The sequence below is a fragment of the Microtus pennsylvanicus genome, chromosome 7, assembly GCF_037038515.1.
Source record: "Microtus pennsylvanicus isolate mMicPen1 chromosome 7, mMicPen1.hap1, whole genome shotgun sequence".
Classification (NCBI taxonomy): Eukaryota; Metazoa; Chordata; class Mammalia; order Rodentia; family Cricetidae; genus Microtus; species Microtus pennsylvanicus.
Window position 1 is genome coordinate 97,773,491 of NC_134585.1, and position 8,227 is coordinate 97,781,717.

Consider the following 8,227-nt stretch of genomic DNA (forward strand, 5'->3'; position numbering starts at 1 on the left):
CAGAGTACATGCAAGTAATCTGTACTGTATACATATTTAGATCATTACATTATTCCATGGTCTTTTTGTTTCTTGGAGTGTAATTTACTGGAGATTAACAAAATATTTCAAATATATTATTCCAGCCCTTAACCGATGGGAACTGGCTCTTTGCAGTCCTTTAACTTTGACAATGACAATGATGGCGATGCTGAGGACAACAGTGATATTGATGATTTGTATGCTTGGCATATGCATATGTCTACATTAGTGTACTCACTAGTGAGGGCATGCATAGAGACCAGACTGACATCAGGATGTCTCTCTTCACATTATTATTATTATTATTATTATTATTATTATTATAGATAGGATGTCTCATTGAATCTGAGCTCATTTCAAGTAGAATCTCTTGCCAGTGGACACCCAGGAGCTGTCTACCTCTATACCCAACCAACTAACCAACAAACAGAATCAACAACAACAACAGTAAACTAAGCAAATCCTACGTTATGAAGGTGCAGGAGCGATGGCTCAGGATGTAAGATCACTTGACATTCTTGTAGTGGATCTAAATTTGTTTTTCAGAACCCAGGCCAGGCTACTCACAACTGCCTATAACTCCAGCTCCCGGGGATATGTCACTGTCTTCTGGTTTTGGAGGGCACCTGTCATACACACAGGCACACACACACACAAACACACACATTTTAAAATAGCAAAGTAAATCTTAAAATCAAAGCATGAATATAAGTTGAGTAGCATTAAAATGACACATTTTACTCTGAATCTGTCCTGTGTATGACTTCCACTAAAAATATAGAGGTAGATTATATTCATTATTTTTCTTTTGCTATAATGAGATACCATGACCAAGAGTGATTCATAGAAGAAAGGGTTTATTTTAGTGTCTGGTTCCAGAGGGAGAGCCCATAATGGCGGGAGAGGAATGGTAGTGGGAATCTGGACCAGGAAGATCAAATCTCAACTACACCCTGGAAGCAGAAGGAAGAAGCATGAAGTGAATGAGGCCATTAACTCTGAAAGGGTGACCATACTGGTGTATTTCGTCCAGCAAAATCTATGTCCTAAAAGCACCCAAACAGCACCACCAACTGGGGACCGACTGCTCGAGTACATAAAGCTGATGGGGACATTTCTTATTCAAGACACCTCAATGACATTAGTCAGTCAATCAGAGTTATTGACTATTTTTATCATATGTTGATGGATAGTGTTCATTATGCTGTCTATTATGATCGCACCCAGAGAAGGGTAGAATAAGTGGTATTCGGAAATACAAAAATGTTACAGGAAGATGGATTTATGCCATTTATGGGTTGAACCAGGTTGCCTGAATTTTTAATTCCCCTTAATTGTCATAGAGAAGAGAAGTTTGTTATTTTTGGCTTTAACTAGAGTCCCTCAGAGTTGGATAGTATGGCTTCTGCTTCGGTGGCTGGCATCTCTTTTTAGCATCTGGTACACACAGGGTCAGATGCTGCAGGGTTTTAGCAACTTGAGTGACGTAGTCTACCTCCTCCATTCTCATTAACCCTTGTAACTGAAAGCGTTATGTTCTCCATCTTTGCTGTGATGACTCTGAGATTGCCTGACAGCCATGCAGTGAGGACATCAGCCCCGAGGCTGCAGAGACAGTGAAGGACGTTAGTAAAGGGTGAGAGAACAAAGGTAGTAACAACAATATGTTCAATATGAAAACAGAGTATTTTTATACATTGAGAAATATATCGTATGGGTGGAGAGATGGTTCAGCCGTTCAAAGCTATGCTTACAACCTAAAAGATAAGAGAAATATGTGGTAAAACTATGTGATTTTTATTAAACTGCCATTTAAAAATTGTTTCATTGTATTTGTATCATTTTCTTTTAAAGTGAAGGCAGTAGAGAAGAAACCCTCCAGATAAGATTTTTTTTTTTTATGCTCTTTGGCAGAAAATGTTAAGGCCGCGATTGGGCAGATCAAAATGCCTTGAATACAAAGAAAAGTATTATCTCACACTGCAAGAAGCTTCCATGCAGGCGGCTCCAGGATACAATAGCATCCTCCAGACTGAACTTCAGATGCCACCTCTGCACTGTTAGCCGCACAGAGTCTCGACTCCTCCTCATCTCTGTCTTTATGGGTAGAAGTTGAGTACCGTATTTCCAGGGGTTGCAGTCACATTACAGAATCTATCCAGGACAGAGCTCTGATGAAGAAATGACCGAGTGAGGCTGGAGTATCAAATCAAACTGTTTCACTTCTGAGTATAAGTGCTAGCTTAATTCTCAGACTTCCCACGAAAGCAAGATGGCTCCCGTTGCCCCTGCCTCTTTGGTTCAAATAGAAGAACCAAAAGGAATAAATCCAAGCCATTCCAAACCAATGGAATGAAATAAATAAGCCCTAGAGGCTCAAATACATCAAATCATTTATCCTAAGATTTTAAAACATGTATAAAATATGGTGTCTATTGTCCTTGAATATCAGGGCTGCTTTATGAAGCCTTGCTTAAGAGACAGGAACTGTCCCAGGTATGTATGTGTTTGTGCACACCTCTTTGTACATAGTAAGAACTCAAGGAGAATCGGTTGATTTGATTTTAGGTTCAAAAATGAAATTAAAAGGGAGCTCCCCCAGGCTAATTTGGCTGTGCTCCTTCTCTGGCATTTTTCTTTGTTTAGTTTAATTGAATTTGAACCAGACTCAACTGTTCCGGTTCAGAACAATGTCCAGGACCCAGAAAGCTTTTTTTGATCTATTGGACTGCACAACACCAGCATGGAGGAAAGAAGACACAACCATGGATATCTTCTGTTGTTCCTGTATCTTAGCCCGCCTCTGTAATCAACCAGTCAATTAATCCATACTTCTTGATCCTCTTCATGGAGATACTCCATTAGCTATTCCTGATGCTGTTTATTTTGTCAAGATGCTTACACTATATATTGAGAATAATATGAAGTACACATATAAAGGGTTGAATACTAATTTCAAGGCACCATATATGCATCAAATCAATTCAAGTAGATTGTCTTTATATGGGTGTGGAGGTTGTAAATTTTATAAATAGATATAAAATGATTTGTTGTAATAATTGGAGCGGCGGGGCTGCGTCCCCGGCACCCCCGCCGCCTGCACGGCTAGCTTTAGCTTATGCCCCGAAATAGTTACACAGAAACTGTATTCTTTTAAACACCGCTTGGCCCATTTCTATCTAGCCTCTTCTAGGCTAGCTCTCGCACCTGGACTAGCCCATTTCTAATAATCTGCTGTAGCCCACGAGCTGGCTTACCAGGAATGATCTTAACCTGCATCTGTCTGGAGTGGGAAAATCATGGCGACTCTCTGACTCAGCTTCTTTCTCCCAGCCTTCTGTTCTTTTTACTCTGCCCACCTATGTTCTAAGCTATGAGGCCAAGCAGCTTGTTTATTACTTAACCAATGAAATCAACAGATTGATATATGACACTTCCACATCAATGATTTGGTCTTTAGAAGGTAAACTGGGGAAAATAAAGAAAATATCAACGTGGATGGAGCAATTCTACTAGGATTTCTTAGGTGTCTGTAGCCATACCACCTGCAGCAGAGGAACCCACTATGTTCTAGAGGAATACTAGGGCTTGGAAAACTTGGGGCTGGTGCTTGGGGCTCTACAGTGGGACAGTGACTAAGACAGTCAGCATTGAGAGACAACAGTGAATGTCTTTAGGTTGATTTCACTCAGATGCAAAGTTTAAGGGACTCTATACTAACAAGAAGCCATCAATACAAGTGACCATTACGGCCAGCATAGATTCTTACAAGCTGCATGATCCACTTTGTGATGTACTTCGTATTGTGACTATACTTAATCATGCTTACCTATGAGTCCCATCAGGAGTATAAGCTTCACGGACTTGGAAACAACAATTCAGCTTGTTGTTTCTTTACGCAGACTCTCTGAGCACAGGGGAGAGGAGTGTGGTTACGGAAATGACAGAGGTGGCTGTTAACACCAGAAGAACAGATGAGCTATATAGCAAGGGCATTTCACAGAGGGGAAGGCCAGAGATAGAGTCTAGAAGATTGTCCATGAGGGACACTTAGCCACACTCCTGACTGCAGCCACTGAGGACATGTTTATGAAGGTGAAGATAATGAATGACAGTATCTGCCCCATAGGATTTAGTGAGTTAGACCCAAAGTCTTCGGCAATTGTTGGATAGAGAGCAGATTATCAAACTTGTCATTAAGACTGCAAAATTCCCATGTTCCTTTCCCATCATACTCCCTCTAGATATTTTTTTTTTCTGCAACCATGAGGCTAGCCTGCTTCTGGTAGACCCTCCTTAGATGTTTAAAATCTTTTTGGGCCATGAAGGTTCTCTGGCAGTTCATCTTTACCTTGCATGGTCAGAACTCACCTGCTGTATCCTGAGCTGCACGGTCTTCACCACAGGGGTTTTCGTTTCAGCTAGACAATGACACAGAGAGAGAAGGACCCTATTGCCGAGGTCTTGAGGAAAGGCGCGAGTTTACTCAGAGCTCTTCTCTCCGTGGCCTCTCTGAGATACCCCAGCATGCAGTTTCCTCTTCGTGCCAGGCCTTTGAAAGCAGGAGGGGAGAGAGGGATAATGAGAACGGAGAATCAGGTGCGAGGAATGAGCAGCACAAGGATGATGTCAGGTGATTTCCACAGGAACCAAGAGCTGATTAAAAAGAGAAGCAAGCACATGTGGGGTCACCTGGAGCCTAAAGACATGTTTAATAACATTTCTTTAAGTTTCTATCTTCCTCCCCATGGAAGAAATCTGCCCAATAAAACATAAACCACTAATACCGTGCTGTAGGCAGAACATGGTTCTGTGAGCCAATGCCGTCTGGTTTCAGGGAAACTAACAACGTTATTGATTTTAGCAGGCTTATTAGAATCAGCATTACATGCCCTCTTCCTCTAGCAGATTGTATTTGGACTTCATTATGAAATCTCATTACATTAGAAGGAGACAGCAATGAGTTCTGTAAATAAAAAATTTCCAAAGATAGATCTGTTCAAATTAGTATATCTGTGAGACCTGCTTTGGGTATCAATCTATCAAGGAACTGAATCATGTATCTCCTTGAGCCTACCTTGTGTTTTTAAAAAGTATTGGAAATATTCATCAATTCTCACAGCGTGTAGGAAAGCTTTAGCAACCCCCGAGAAACGTATTGCCGCAAAAACTGGGTGAACATCCCATTCCGTAATAACTTTAGACAGTTTGAAGGGGTGAGTATGGGCTTTTTCATTGCCGGAGAGCCCTAGAACATGATAGACTCACAGACACACTGAACTAAGAGCTATGAAAATGGAGTTAAGTCGATAGGAGCCTTGCCTGGAATCCTAGTGTAGAAATACAGAAACAAAGAAATCTCCTTCCACTTCTGCAGCAATATGTGGCATATCGCTTGGATTAGGAGGCTTAAGTGAATTGATAAAATTGATGGAAATGAACTGATAGAGGAAATTACTTTTCCAAAACAAACAGTTATAATATGTACTTTTCTCTTAGACACTCAGTCCTGTGTCTGTTTGTTCAGTAGCAGCAGGCACGGCCTTGCAAACACTGGGGGAATGGTGAAAACTAAGTTTAGAGTTTCTTCCAGAATTTTAACCACAAACCCCAGATCAAAATGCACAGCATCACTTTCGTGAATGGAGGGAGAAGTTCTAGGGTCTCCACTGGAAAAGCAGGGAAAAGTGAGGAGCTGGGAGGTGGGTTCTGGAGAAACACAGAGCGGAAACCTCTCATCTGTGTTTCCCATCCTTACCTACCTTCTTTATGTCCCAGAATGTTCCGCTACCCCCTACCCACTTAAAACTGAGGAGCTGACTAGTTAAGAAAATTGGTATGAGCTTTTTTATTAGGTGTGATAAAAAGACCTAAGCTTTGAGATGCTTAGCAGAAGGGCACATTGTAGGGAGAGCCGCTCCGACCAATAGGGCAGAATTCTCAGGACTCAGCTTCCCTGGTAGAGAGTAATGGTTACAGTGACATATTTCTTTCACCTTTGCTGGGGTGGCCGTCCTCACCACTGCAGATAAGCAGTACAATGGATATAGAAAAACACACACAGCCCATGCTTGACTGATTCAAGCAGTCGTTGTGATCCCCTTCTCTTCTGAAATGGAGGAGTTGCCAGTTAGCTTATTATTTGACTCTTCTGCTTTACGGAATGAATTTCAGCTGCCTGTTAACCTGTCTAGCCCCTCCCTGGGCTGTCCTTATAGTCATTACTTCTGCCCCGTGGAGACGTGACTGGTTTCTGAAGCGTAGGTTTGACTCAAGGGAAGTGTGTGTATTTGGGAACACGTATGTGGAACCATGGACAAAGACTGTAAAGGACTACTAGAAAGCATGTTGTCAGTGTGCTCTCATTTTTACTTTATTCTTTTTATTTGTGACTTACTGCTTTATTCTCTTCATTGAGTTAGTTCATCATGGCCTTTCCACGCAAGGGACCCCTCAGTCTGAGTTTTGGAGTTGCAGTTGGGATTTTTTTTTCTAAGTTTTTGCACAAGAAGGATGATTGTGCTTGGCATTGAGGAAGCCCCCTCTGGAACCTATTATACAGTTCTGGATGCAGACCTCTTGGATGGGATGGCAGAGGATATTAAGCCACTTAATATATATTTACTTCTTATATAAACATTTCTGTTGTTCTGAATGATTGTGTGATTTTGGGGAGAAGTCTGCCTGTTTCTTAAGGGACGGGATGTACAACTACCATGTATCCAATATCTATAACTTCATATAAATGCAAAAGAAATAAAAATATATCCACGGAGAAGCTTGTGCATGAATGCTGCGAGCAGCATTATTGACCATAGGCAAAGGGTAGTGGTAGGGTTAATCAATCCAATGCCTGTCAACTAATGACCTGATAAGTATGAATGTAATAGTCCTATAATATAAATGATATGTTGTTCATCTATTTCATAGATGAGGCTTAAAAACATGATGAAATATGATAGTCACTACAGGAAGTGATGCAGTATGTGATTCTGCTCATCTAATACAGAATAGAGGATGTACAAGGTTAAATATAGATTAGAGATTGCTTAGGGTTGGGATGGGGCTGGGATAGGAGAAGTTATTAAAGGCAACAGAGCATATGATTAAGGTGAGGGAAATATCCTAAAATTTTGTTAATTTATTGCATATATCTGCAGATATACTAAACCACTGCATTACACTCTTTACATATATGAGTTTCATGACGTGTGAACCATAGCACAATACAACTCTTTTTAAAAAGAATACTGAAAACAGTCTCAAATGGTTTGATGGCTAGCCTTAATTGTCACCTTGACACAATGTAGTTTTATCTGGGTTGAACATTTGCTGTTATGTCGGTTACATAACTGAGCCCATGTATCAGAAGAAGATGGGATCTTGAGTCTCAGGATAGTCAATGGATAAGGCTCTGTATCTTGGACACATAGGATGGGGAATTTAGGGAGGAGACACCAGGGAGATTGCAGCTCCCCCAAGGACACAGGCAATGAGAACTAACAAAAGTAGAGAACTAAAATTAGGGAATCAAACAAACAAAACATCCAACCTGTTTAGTGCGAAATTGGCGCACCAGAGATTTTTGCCTTTCCGCAGCCTGACGACCCCCTTCTGTGCAACCAAGAACAAACGGTCGTCTTTTTTGTTGCTCCAAGACTGCAGCATTTGCACTGGAGTGACAGGACTGTGTTTAGAGTAAAGGAAGTAAGAGTTTGGAGAGACTCATTTGCCGCACATCACACTATTTTAGTAACGAACAGAGCTGGGATTTGAATCGGTAGCTTTCAAACATCTAAGTCTTTCTTTTTCTTCCTCTCGAACTACCTTTAGAAAGAAAAATTTTCCAGAGTTACAGCTTTTTCTGTCCCCCTACTGCCAACGAGTTAAAAATAAGCTACAAAGAGATGAGCAGGTTGGTTGGGAAGTCCCTCCAAAAGTTTTCAAAAGTGAAGTCTTTGGTTGAGACTTCTCCCTGCTGTTCCCAGAACATTTGCTGCACTAGAAAGCCTTCAGGACCACATACCTCTTACTCTCCTCTGATAGCTGGCTGGATTCAGATAGACCTGCTCTATCTCTCGGAGGGAGAGCTCACCCTACACAAATTGTTAGTGGTTGAACTGCCAACAAATCAGTGCTGCAGGCGCGATGTCAGACCAGCCAGGCTCATGCTCATATTCGCTCTGGCTGATGAAATATTTAAACT

The 8,227-nt window shown here is 41.3% G+C and overlaps 1 long non-coding RNA gene across 2 annotated transcripts; it reads right to left on the minus strand.

The window, feature by feature from the left end:
- Positions 1 to 3,850: 3,850 nt before the first annotated feature.
- LOC142853841 (uncharacterized) lies at positions 3,851 to 4,847 on the minus strand. Of its 2 annotated transcripts, none has more exons than XR_012911270.1 (3): positions 4,809 to 4,847; positions 4,393 to 4,573; positions 3,851 to 3,974 (listed from the first exon to the last, which is right to left on the minus strand). It is a non-coding gene; the product is annotated as an uncharacterized LOC142853841 (long non-coding RNA). The 2 variants fall into 2 exon arrangements; XR_012911271.1 differs by having other exon boundaries at positions 3,893 to 3,928.
- Positions 4,848 to 8,227: the final 3,380 nt, after the last annotated feature.